The sequence below is a fragment of the Coenobita brevimanus genome, chromosome 24 (assembly GCF_032717465.1).
Source record: "Coenobita brevimanus isolate Jiangsu-jjx chromosome 24, ASM3271746v2, whole genome shotgun sequence".
Taxonomy (NCBI): Eukaryota; Metazoa; Arthropoda; class Malacostraca; order Decapoda; family Coenobitidae; genus Coenobita; species Coenobita brevimanus.
The window spans coordinates 35210654-35224173 of NC_136977.1; the positions used below are offsets into that span (position 1 = coordinate 35210654).

A 13520-nucleotide genomic window follows, 5' to 3' on the forward strand; every position below is an offset into this window, starting at 1 on the left:
GTGGCGACATCGTATCACCTCTTCTTTGGCGATTTATTTTACATGTTACAGCTTAACAGTCTCTTGTATGCAATTTATGTCTTTTTCAAGTCGATCTAGTCTGCATCAGTATCGAGACAATATTGCGGTGATATGTGCAGAATGAGTCGTTAAGGAAAAGATGTTAAGAAACCCATAAAGACTCGGTGATAGAGATATTGGGGCTTTTTTACCATTGCCACTCAAATGAATTGGGGGATAAGGCATCTGGAAAGTGATAAGGGTATGTGGGTAGTCACTTTGGCTAAATGAGTTGCACAACACTGCTTGGGGAAAAATAATGTAGTTATAGCAAAGAGTATAGAGAAAGATAAGAGGGGACAGACGAGTCATCATTCATTCATTCATTGCCAGACGCCATGTATCCCAAACGGGGTGGCCTAGGGCCTAGAGTTAATTGTTTTACAGGGAGGGGCACTAATCCTCCACCAACCCCACTTGACACGTAGGGATGCCAACAGCATCTGGTGTTCCCAGGCAGTCACCCATCCAAGTACTAACCAGACCCAACGTTGCTTAACTTCGCTGATCGGACGGGAAGCAGTGTACTCAACGTGATATGACGAGTCTCTATGGGAAAATTGTAACTCCGGGAAAGGTGGCGTTGCCCGACGGGCGCAGAAATTGTAATAGCAGTCGTTTGTGCTGGCTCACAGGACAATATTGTTTAAGGTGAATGTTAACACTTTTGTGGGTTGTAAGAGTATCTTCTGCTCCATCATTATTATATACATATAACGATGCGCTACTTCGGAAATCTTACTAAATATTCTGCAAGAAAAAAAGTTGTAAACAAATGCAAATGAGAGTGGCGTTCGTCACTGACATCTCATACCTCCCGACTTACACACTGGCCTCTGACTGTGGGTTACATCTTCATTATAATGCCTGGCACTAAATCAGGTGTCATTCAAAAGGTTGAGACGTAGGGAATAAATAAACGAGATATATCAGGCCAGTCTATTAAGAAATTGAAACTCTCCATTGAAAACTGACATTTTATTTTTAGCCCACTGCACTGCTCATCTTCTCACAATTTTTTTTTTTTTCTGAAGTTGAGAGTAGCTTTATTCGGGCTTGAGAAGTTACTGCTACACAGAATACACTCCAAGTAATGTACATCTCAGTGAGATATTACTCAACCTAATAGAAAGCATTTTCAGGAAGTTAGACTGGGAGAACATAGCAATATACATAGATGAAGAAAAGTTTGATAATTTAATATTTGTAGATGACAAAGTCCTATTTTTAGAAATAGCAGAGACGTTGCAAGAAATGTTAAATTGTCTTAATAAAGTCTCAAAATTGGGCTAAAGATGAATCAGGGTAACACCAAAGAGCGTCATCAAAATAGGGGAAGGAACTCTTGATGAAGTTGAGGAGTACAGTTTCTTGGGGCAACCACTAAACCTAACGAAAGACCATGAAAGTGAAATAAAAAGATTTATTACAGTTGGATGAAAAGATTTGGTAAACAAGGAGACATCTTGGAAAGTAGGTTACCAATATGTAAGAAATGAAAAACATACAATTAATGCATAACCCCAGCCATGACGTTCATGAAGGATAACCGATGGTGCAAGAGGGTAAACTGGACTCCACGCGATCGCAAGTGTAGCAGATAGAGACCAGATAGGAGATGGTGATGAAATAGATTAGTTTGCAGACAAAGCCTGGCAGATTTTAGTTCAATCAAGGAATCCATGGAGAATGTTGGGGAGGCCTTTGTTCAGCAGTGGATTCTAAATGGATGATGATGATCATTGCATCACTGTTCACAGTCATACACCGAACTCAAGCAAATTGGTTATGGATTTCTAGCACAGCATAACAAGTGGTGCAAGCACGACAAACCTCCCCCAAGCTGATAGCAATTATTCTAGTGTTGGTAAATACTGATTAAAGTCTACTGTAATGGCGCAACAAACTTCAACTTAGAGTTTTAACAACTAACCCTGTGAAACTTTGGCCTTGTGTTTCACCTTTTAAATTTGAAAGATATTACCTCCACAATTAAATCAGTTGCTTTGGGGACTCATCTCTTTGATCTATAAGTTAACAACACTCAGTAACCATAGTAATCTGTAGATAAAACACTAAGAAATAAAATAGCATGAGCAACATAAAAAGGGCCTGATACCCTAGAACAACGCTCAGTAACCACTTGTAGTGTCTAGATAAAACACGGTGAATTAAATATCAAAGCAACAATGAGAGAACAACCAGCCATATCGACATTTCTGATAATTTCATCAGCATGAGCTTAGTTTAGATAAAATGTGATTGACAATATATCACTCACCTTTCCTTGTCTTTTGGAAATCGAAAAATAGATAATCCCGGCCTTTTTTGCCTAGAATTTCTACAGTTAATAGCAGCACAGAACTGACTGCCCGGTGTCATATGCACGGAGTGACTTTATGCTGGAAGTTACCGTTCCCTTCTCTATTAAGCCTAAATTAACCTAACCTAACCTAACCAAACCTAACCTAACCTTAACCTAACCTTATCCTCGATCAACCTAACCTAAATAAACCTAAACTTAACTAATCTTAATTCACGAAATGACTCATTTCACAATCTGCCTGTAACATACATATATATCTTTATTTATATATATCCATATATCTACCCATAGTTACCTACAGGTCGATAAGACATCCAGCTATCTTCCTGACACATGTATTTCATACAATGTTGTTGATAAATGGCAACAAATTTGAGATAACATGCGGATACTTTCAAAACAAGCTAAAAGGCCACTCGGCCCATGCGCACTGAGCAGAACAGTAACTTTCAGCATAAGTCACTCCGTGCATACGACACCGGCATGATGTTTACATTCTCCAGCTCTGTTTCCGCACCCGCCGCTTTGGGCGCCACTGTCACCCAGTGTTACACGGGGATGGTGCGACTGTCCTCTCTATACTCTTTGGTTATAGTTCGTCCGGTTGTTTCGTGACACACACACACACACACACACACACACACACACACACACACACACACACACACACACACACACACACACACACACACACACACACACACACACACACAGATTGTTTATGTCTCAGTTGTTTGAATTTTGTGTATGGTTGTGAAATTGCTTGAGTGGGATAAAACTTGACATTGATGAGTCAATAAAAGATGAAATATTGATTCTTTCCCATTCTCTCATTTATCTCGTCCTTATCCTGTCCCAGTTATTGCTTCCCTTCCTATTTACCCCTTCTTTCCCCTTCACCCCCTTCTTTCCTCTTCACCCCCTTCTTTCCCTTTCACCCCTTCTTTCCCTTTCACCCCTTCTTTCCCCTTCACCCCCTCCTTTCCCCTTCACCCCCTTCTTTCCCCTTCACACCTTCCTTTCGTTCCCCTTCAACCCTTCTTTTCCATTCACCCCTTCCTTTCCCCTTCACCTCCTTGTTTCCCCTTCACCCCTTCTTTTCGCCTTCCTACCACATTCCCTCTCTCTCAGCCCTGTTTTCATTCTGTGTCCTCCCCTTCATCCATTTTCTTCCCCCTCACCCCTCTTATTCTCTTCCTCCTTCCTTTATTTAATTTCGCTTCCTTTACTTCCCTTTCTCTTCCTTTACTACTCTTTACCTCTCTATTTTCTTCTCCCTTCTTTACTTTCTCTTCACTCCATTGGTTTCCTCTTCCTCCTCCCCTTACTAATTTTCCCCTCTCCCTTATTCCTTTCCTCCTCCTCTCATTCTCTTTTCTCCCCCATAGTTTTCCTCCTCCTTCCCTCACTCATTCTCTTCCCTCTCCCATCATTTCCTGTCTCCTTCCCATTCCCTCCGCTCCTCCCCACACTCATTCTCTTCCTCTCATCTCATCCTCTCTCCCCTCCCCTTATACTCTTTTCCCACTCTGTATTCTCTATCATCTTTCCCCTCTCGATTCTCTTTCTTTTCGCCTCATCTTCCTTCCCTGTCCTTCCCAAGCTTTCCCTTCTTCACCTTCACATTATCTTTCCATTGTCTTTCCTCCTCTCCACCTCCACCCAAGTCTAACTTTCTCAGTTTTATGCTTTTACCCATTTTGTTTTTCCTCTCATTCGTCTTCTATCCTTTTTTCGTTTGTTCTTCTTTTTCCAGCACAGTTTCCCTCACCAATTCTCTTCCTTCAGTCAGCACTTTCACCCTCCTTCTTTTCCCTCTTTCCCTCGTCATTCCTCTTTACTCTCCCTTTTTCTTCTCTTCCCGCGTTTTTATTCAGCCATGCTCATTCAGTTCCTTGCTTCCTTACTTTCCCTCCCCCTCCCTCTCTCCCCGACTTTCCCTCACTCTTCCTCTCCTCCCCCTCCCCATCTCCCCCGTCCCAGTCTGTCTCCTTTTCTCCCATTTCCCTCTTGTCTCTTCCTCTCCCTCTCATTCCACGTTCCCTTTTAAAAATCTTGTTTCCACCTTCTTCTGACATTGCCCTCTTCCTCCCTTTCTTTTTCTTTCTTCTCCACTTCTTTTTCCTTTTTCTCCACTTCATCCTTCTTCTCCACTTCTTTTTCCTTCATTCCTTTTTCCTTTTGCTCCACTTCTTTATTCATTTCCGTCTTTTCCACTTCTTTTTCCTTCTTCTCCACATCTTTTTCCTTCATCACTTCTTTTTCCTTCTTCTCCACATCTTTTTCCTTCATCACTTCTTTTTCCTTCTTCTCCAATTCTTTTTTCTTTTTCTTTCATCTCCACTTCTTGTCCTTCTTCTCCACTTATTTTTTCTTTATCTCCACTTCTTTTTCTTTCTTCTCCACTTCCTTTTTCTTCATCGTTTCTCTTTCCTTCTTCTCCAATTCTTTGTTCTTCTTCTTTCATCTCCACTTCTTTTTCCTTCTTCTCCACTTCTCTTTCATTCATCTCCACGCGTTCCTCCACTCCCTGTCCTTTTCCTATCCTCAGCTCTTTCCCCTTCTCCCTTCGCTTGGAGTTAATCCCTCCATCCTCCCCTAATCCGCCTTCCCCTCAGCCCATTCTCCCCGTCCCCTCATCTATCCTGACTTCTCATTCTCCTTTTGTCATTCTCTCCCCTTCTCCCCGATCCTCTCTACATCCCTAACCTGCTATCTCTGTTATCCTCTAGAAGCTTTCTTTCCCCTCTCTTCTTCCCTCTCCCTCTCCTCCTCCACTTTCCTCCTCCTTCTTCCCCTCTCCTCCTCCACTTTCCTTCTTCTTCTTCCCTCTCCTCCTCATCCCCTCTCATCCTTCTTCACCCCTCTTCTTCTCCTCCTCCACTTTCCTTCTCCTTCTCCCCTCTCCTCCTCCACTTTCCTTCTCCTTCTCCCCTCTCCTCCTCATCCCCTCTCATCCTTCTTCACCCCTCTTCTTCTCCTCCACTCTCCTTCTCCCCTCTCCTCCTCGCTCTCTCACACCCATCTCTCTCCTACTTAATCCTCCTCTTTGTCTGCTCCTTCTCCCTCTCCCCTGCTTTTTCCCGTCTCCCCTTTTGTCCCCAGTGTCTCTCCCTCCTACCCCTGTCTCTCCTTCCCACCCCTCTCTCCCCTTTCCATCACTTTGCCATGCTCCTCCTTTCCCCTCACCACCCATCCCCCTTTCCCTTCCTCCACCTCTCACCCTTATTATGTCTTCTTCACTCCCGTCTCTCTCTCTCTCTCTCTCTCTCTCTCTCTCTCTCTCTCTCTCTCTCTCTCTCTCTCTCTCTCTCTCACGTCACTTCCAACAATTCTTTCCCTGAAGAGTGGCGTGGGTGTAAAGAAAATGTGAGTGTACAGAAAATGGGGAAAGAGAGAGAGAGAGAGAGAGAGAGAGAGAGAGAGAGAGAGAGAGAGAGAGAGAAGTAGTAGAGATGATAGGTGAAAAGTTGTGTGTTGAGAGATTAGAGGGAGGTGTGTTGTAATTGTGTGTAATGGTGTAGTGTGTTGTGGTGTGGTGGTGCGTGGACGTAGTGCGGTGCATGATTGTGGTGTGGTGTAGTAAGGTGAGGGAAGCTGTGGTGTAGTGGTGATGTATGGTGTGGGGCGGTGTAAGTTTGTATTGGTGTGGTGTGGTGTATGTCCGTAATGATGTGGTGTGGTGTGATTTGGTTTTTGGAGGTAGTGTGATGTATGGTTTCAGTCGGTGTGGTATACTGGACTGGTGTAGTGGGCGGGTGGTATGAGATGCTGTGCGACCGACTGATGATGTGAATTTGAGTGATGATCCGTGGAGAGCTTGTCCTTGTAGTTGTGGTGGAGTGGTGATTGTGGTGTGTTGTGTGGTTGTGGTGATTGTGGCGTGTGGTTTCTGATTTTAGTAGTTATTATTGACGCTGTGCGGTCCTACATGGTATGGTGATGAAGGGTAGATGTGGAGTGGTGAGTGATGTGTGGTGTGGTGAGTCGTTGTGTTGTTTGATGAGTGCTGTGTGATGAGATGTGGTGTTGGTGATGGCGGTGGGTGGTGTGGTTAGTAATATTTAGTTTGCTAAGTCGATGAATGAAATGCATCAAGTACTCTAGTGCATTTATTCCAACCTGACGAAGATCCTTATTCCCTTTCAGACCAGGTGATGGCCAGGTATAGTCAGACTGGAAGGTCAATTGAACTAGTTACGATGGAGAAGCATTCGTACCTCACAACTAAGACTCATAAACTTTCACGTCCCATTTGCCTAAGATGAACGCTAATTTAAGGAAGTGGTGTGTGATGCTGGCTGAAATTGAACGATGGTCTCTGGTTGAGTTGGCGAGTGTTAATTAACGAAATACTAGTTGGTGGTGTGCGGGTCTGTGGAGGTGTTGTAACTTGTGGAATGATCAGTGTGTGGCGGTGGTGTGGTGGTGGCTGGTGAGGTAAGGTGTTGTGGTGACTGGTGTAGTGGTGTAAGAGGTGTAGTAACTGGTGAAGTGATGAATGGTGAAATAGTGAAAAGTGTGTGGTATATGTGAGGTGTGTTAGTGGTGGTTGGTGTGGTGTTGAGTGATGATCGGTGTTTTGTGTGCTGTATTGGTAGTGATAAGCGGTTAAGAGTAGTGAGGTGTATGGACTAGTGGGGTAGGGATGGGGAGGTGGTGTGTGTCTATGACTGTGAGATTTATAGTATGTTTGTTCATACCTGATGGGTCTGGGCCACTTCCAAACCTTGAATTCTGTCATGGTTCCGTGAAATTCGACAAGGCTTACATTTTTTTTTTTTTTTTATGCAAAGAAGAAGAAACCAAAAGCCGGAGCCCGCAAGATTGTTCCCTCCAAGGGGGAAAAAAAAAAGAAAGATAACTGAGAGACAAATTCAAGATCCGTTTATTTCATTTGTGAGATAAGAGTGAGTTTTCGTGAGTGCTATTTAAGCCGACTTTCCATTCTAATTACACTTCGTCGTCAGGTGAGTTGATAGGGGTTAGGGATCTCAACCAGGCTTTTAAAGGGTGTGCTAGTTGTGTGGTGTGTGATGGTGTGTGATCTGGTCTGTGAGATGAAGTGACTAATGGTGTGGTCAGTGTACAGGTAGTTTGGTGTATACTGTGTCCACATTATCTTGCACAATAATTGTCATCTGCTTATCTGGAATGACGAGTGAAATTACATTAGGATATGATACGAGTCACGGAGAAGTGCTGTGTAAAGGTGTAGAACCGTGCTAGTGTAATTTTCTACCACAAAGCTTTACAAAGACAGTAACGCTAGAATAGACAGTCACGATGAGGTGGTTTGGAAAGGATGTAGCGCCGTAGTATTGCATTAACCTATCACTGATCTTCGGGATATATGCTGCAAAAGGACGATAATCTGCAAGTTAAGGTAGACAAATTACAGTTTGATGGTGTGTGCAGTATTGTCCTGGTTATGGAATGTGACGAGTGGTGTGGTATGTGCTTGTGTGTAGTTTGAGATATGAGGTGTGGTGCTTGTTTATGTGGTGGGCAGTGGTGTGTTGTCGTCAGTGCATGTTGTTAATGGTGAAGGAGGATGTGATGTGTGATTTGGTGTTTGAAATGTGATGCCTAGTGATGTGGTTGGTGTTGTGTGGTCTGCGATGAAAGATGTTGATGGTGCTGTGGGCTGTGGTGTGGTGACGGGTTGACTGGTTTGTGACGTGTCCTCTGGTATGTCAGAAGCTAGTGGTGAGCTTGAGTGTGATGTGTAGTTCGAGGTGTGTGATGCTATTGGTTCTGTAGTGAGAGATGTGTGTTGTTGATATGTTGGAGTGGGAGGTGTGATGACAGGCTGAGTAGCTGGCATGGGATGTGTGTGGTGAGGTGTAACGTGGCTATGTGATGCGTCGTGAGTCAGGGTGTCGATTAGTGGTGTTGTGGCAAGACAGGAAGGGGAATCTTGAGGCGGGAAAATATTGAGCAGTAACCCCTTCTCTCCCTTTTCTGCTTCTCCATCGTCAGCGCCTTTCCCATTTTCTCTTTCTTCTCCATTATCTCTTCTGTTTCCCCCGTTTTCTTTGTGCCAACGGGAGAAAATGGACCAGAGCCACTTGTAGACTTTGGCACAGGAGGGACTAACCAATTCTGCTTCAATGTCATCGGGTTTTATGGGATCTGAAATAGTTAGGAAGGTCTGTTAGTTAAGTTAGAAGGGTTTGTTAGCTTATTCAGTCGTAAGATTGGAGTCTAGTTACTGTCTGCTTGAATTTGTAGTTATACAGTTACCGGACAGAAAACAAAAATCAGACGTAATTTCACTGAACATAAGATTAGTGATTATCCAGTATTATTATTATTATTATTATTATTATTATTATTATTGTTGTTGTTGTTGTTGTTGTTATTATTATTATTATTATTATTATTATTATTATTATTATTATTATTATTCTCCTACAAGGAGAGTATGTTTTTACCCCTGTTTGCTCGTGTGTCTGTTAGCAGGATTAGGGTACTCAAAAACTAGATGAGATATTTGGACTAAATTTGGTGGGTAGATGGCCCATGTCCCAGGGAACAACCGATTAACTTTTGGGACCAATCCGGATCGTATTACAGATTCTGGATCCGGAAAACACTTTTTGCAAAACTCTAATCAGTGATGAGAAAACCTTACCCATTATAAAGAGTGGTTTGGAAAATACGTTGCCCTTGTTGGAGAGATGAGCTCCACTGAGTGCCCCTCTAGTTATTAATGTTGTAATGTAGCAAGGAAAAGCACTACACAGTATTTCCAGGAGCGAAAACTGTCTTGGTGATGTGAGTGATTAGGTTATGTCATGCACAGCATTTTTTTTTTTTATGACCGTCCATAGGTGAATAAAGTATAAATCCAGTAGGAAAACAGCCATTTAACAATTCAGAGAGCAAATGGTTATTACTAACAACGGTGACACAGCCAACACGAGTACCGAGAGCGCATACCTTCATCAACGCCAATAAGTTTACGATTAATTGCTGTGATTCGTCTTTCCTACCAGATGAACATATTTACGATTTCAGGTAGGTAACTGAACTCTACGGTCTTAGCTTGACCTGTTACACAATTTAAAAGAGTGCATACCTACACCACCGCCCCCCCAAAATATACTTTATTCCCACACCCGGATCCACCCCAGAATTTAACCAACTCTCCCTTGACCCACTGCCCACCTATCTACCAGTTTCCATTGCAGTTTGATAACAGATTTTTTAGATATTTAGTGCACAAACAGACGCGAGTGAGTACATAACCATCTTCCCCCTCTTTAGCGTAGGTAATAATACTCCATACATCATTTTGCCGTGTTATCAGGAACGTAGATAATAATAATGATAATAATAATAATAATAATAATAATAATAATAATAATAATAATAATAATAATAATAATAATAATAATAATAATAATAATAATAATAAAATGATAATAATAATAATAATAATAATAAATGACTCACCTGTACAAAGGGAGACTATTAAACTGACGACAAAGGTAATCAGAATTCCAATCACCCCAGAGTAACAGTACGAGATGTCATAAAGAGTCCCTTCCTCCACCCTGCAAGAAACAAACATGTAATTCACCTTTCAATTCACCCTTCAGTTCCCTCTTCAATTCCCTCTTGAGTCCCCTCTTCAATTCCCACTTAAATCATCTCTTCAATTCCCTCTTCATTTCCCCTTTCAATTCCCTCTTCAGTCCCCTTTTCAGTTCCATCTTTAATTCTCTCGTTAATTCCCTCTTCAGTTCCCTCTTCAACACCCTCTTCAGTTCTCTTCAGTCCTCTCTTCAATCCCCTCTTCAATTTTCTTCAGTCTCCTCTTCGATTTCCTCATCAACTCCCTCTTCAATTCCCTCTTCAATTCTCTTCAGTCTCCTCCTCACATATCTCTTCAGTTCCCTCTTCAATTTTCTTCAGTCCCCTCTTCACATTCCTCTTCAGTTCTCTTCAGTCCCCTCTTAAAATCTCTTTAGTCCCCTCTTCACATCCCTCTTCAATTCCCTCGTCAATAACCTGCCTTATTTTCTATTTTATTCTTGATATCTCTAGATGACAGTAATTATCAACGGTAAATTCTTAAATCCTTACCCTTGATGTGGTGTTGGTGATGAAAGACGGAGGAGGCTGTGTTGTGGTGATGGTGGTGGTGGCAGGTGTGATGAAGTAATTAGGTGCAAGGTGATGAAGTTAATGAAGTAGGCAGAAGCGTTAGTGAAATTTATTAGATTTTATTTATACCAGGCTGAGCACAGGGGGAGGCTGGGATTATATCAAGTACAGCTTGCTTCTTTATTGAGGTGGTGCTGGTGGCAGGTGTGGTGACGTGGCTAGAAGCATTAAGCACTACTTGCATTGCTTCTCAACTTTTTGGTGTGGTGATTGTGGTGGTGGCAGGTGTGGTGAAGTGACCTTATTGCTTACATCGTACCCATTTGTTGTGGTGATGGTGGTGGTGACAAGGTGTGGTGAAGTGACCTTATTTATTACTTCTTACCTATTTGTTGTGGTGATAGTGGTGGTGACAAGGTGTGGTGAAGTAACCTTATTTATTACTCCTTACGCATTTGTTGTGGTGATGGTGGTGGTGACAAGGTGTGGTGAAGTGATCTTATCTTACCTATCTGTAGTGGTGATGGTGATGGTGGCAGGTGTGGTGACGTGGGTGGAAGTCTCATTGAAGTCAAGTAGATATGCCTCTGTGGTGGTGTTGTGTACAGGTAGTGGACATCCTTCAGTGGAGAGGGGAAGGCGTTGGGGAGAGCCGGCCCCCCTTTGTAACTTCCACACAGCCACCCATAGATTATAGAGGAAGGCAGTTAGGAATCCGGCCACGGCACCCTAGATTGCAGAGGGCGAGAAGGTGTGGGGTAGGGTGGTGGAGTTAGTGTGAAGGTGGGTGGGGTAGGGTGGTGGAGTTAGTGTGAAGGTGGGTGGGGTAGGGTGATGGAGACAGAGTGAAGATGGGTGGGGTAGGATGGTGGAGACATGGTGAAAGTGGGTGGGGTAGGATGGAGGAGAAAGGGTAAAGGTGGGTGGGGTAGGATGGTGAAGACAGGGCGAAGGTGAGTGGGGTAGCGTGGTGGAGACAGAGTGAAGGTGGGTGGGGTAGGATGGTGGAGACAGAGTGAAAGTGGGTGGGGTAGGGTTGTGGAGACAGAGTGAAGGTGGGTGGGGTAGGGTGATGGAGACAGAGTGAAGGTGGGTGGGGTAGGATGGTGGAGACAGGGTGAAGGTGGGTGGGGTAGGATGGTGGAGACAGAGTGAAGGTGGGTGGGGTAGGGTGGTGGAGACAGAGTGAAGGTGGGTGGGGTAGGGTGGTGGAGACAGATTGAAGGTGGGTGGGGTAGGGTGGTGGAGACAGAGCGAAGGTGGGTGGGGTAGGGTGGTGGAGACAGAGTGAAGGTGGGTGGGGTAGGGTGGTGGAGACAGGGTGAAGGTGGGTGGGGTAGGATGGTGGAGACAGGGTGAAGGTGGGTGGGGTAGGGTGGTGGAGACAGAGTGAAGGTGGGTGGGGTAGGATGATGGAGACAGGGTGAAGGTGGGTGGGGTAGGATGGTGGAGACAGGGTGAAGGTGGGTGGGGTAGGATGGTGGAGACAGGGTGAAGGTGGGTGGGGTAGGGTAGTAGAGACAGGGTGGAGGTGGGTGGGGTAGGGTGGTGGAGACAGGGTGAAGGTGGGTGGGGTAGGGTGGTGGAGACAGGGTGAAGGTGGGTGGGGTAGGGTAGTGGAGACAGGGTGAAGGTGGGTGGGGTAGGGTGGTGGAGACAGGGTGAATGTGGGTGGGGTACAGGCCCGTAGCCAGGACTTGAAATTTGGGGAGGCTGGCATCTTCATCGTAAGGGTGGGGGGGGGGTATTTTTGTTATACTACTCCTTTCGCGTATATTTCTTCTAAAATGTACTGTATATAATGAACTAAATATATGCTGCATTATACTAGTGTAAGCACTAAAACCAGCCGAATCCAGTTTTGTGTGTGTGTGTGTGTGTGTACCAAAATGAACGTTATTTTTTTCTTCACGTGAAACGTCATAGCTTTTTCGACTTTCATAAGTTTGAACTCGTACCTTTTTCAGAGCTAATTATAACTCCGGCAGTATTTGCAATTTGCAATCTGGCACTGATATTGCTAACGAGGTTACAAGAAGACGTGCTTACCTGATCATTCGTCCCACAAAGTACTGTTTCGCACTGTCGGTTGAGTGACTCTTTTCGCTGCATCTTCTGTCTAATGTGCCAGGGCCCAGACTGCCAAGGTTGGTAGGCTTCACGGTGTTTTCGTCGGTATAAGTTTGAATATGAAACGGTGTTGCACGCAGTTTTCCTAGCGGCACGTGCAATATAAACATGCAAACCGCCGCCGCGCTGATACGGTTCATTCAACTACGACCGGGTTCAACTAAATTCCAGTCCTATAACCTATACCAGCTTATTTTGCATAAAATGAATTACATCATGACCATATGATAACCGTCATAAAACATGTAGCTGTATAGAATCAAATCATGTGATATGAAAAAGTAGTATGTCTGGCTTGAACTTTCGTATATTTTCTCGGTTTGTGTGTAAGCAAATCATATACGCGACTAAGTGAAAAACTTCTGGGGAGTTAATGAGTTTTATGGGGAGCTCAGCCCCTCCATAGCCCCCCCGTGTTGGAGACAGGGTGAAGGTGGGTGATATAGGGTGGTGGAGACAGGGTGTAGGTGGGTGGGTTAGGGTGGTGGAGTCAGGGTGAAGGTGGGTGGGGTAGGGTGGTGGAGTCATGAAGGTGGGTGGGTTAGAGTGGTGGAGTTAGGAAGGTGGGTGGGTTAGGGTGGTGGAATCAGGGCGAAGGTGGGTGGGGTAGGGTGGTGGAGTCAGGGTGTAGGTGGGTGGGTTAGGGTGGTGGAGTCAGGGGGAAGGTGTGGGTTAGGGTGGTGGAGTCAGGGTGAAAGTGGATGGGTTAGGGTGGTGGAATCAGGATGAAGGTGGGTGGGGTAGGGTGGTGGAGTTAGGGTGAAGGTGTGGGTTAGGATGGTGGAGTCAGTAAAGTACAAGGCAATTAAAGGAAGAAAAGAGCACCTGTTGGTTAAGTAATCACAAGATCAAAGTTGAAGCTAAGGGTTGACTGTGTACGTGAGCTGCC

At 44.4% G+C, this 13520-nt stretch overlaps 1 pseudogene; it reads right to left on the reverse strand.

The window, feature by feature from the left end:
* Positions 1-491: 491 nt before the first annotated feature.
* On the reverse strand, positions 492-610 carry LOC145393594 (5S ribosomal RNA; annotated as a pseudogene).
* Between the last annotated feature and the right edge of the window lie 12910 nt (positions 611-13520).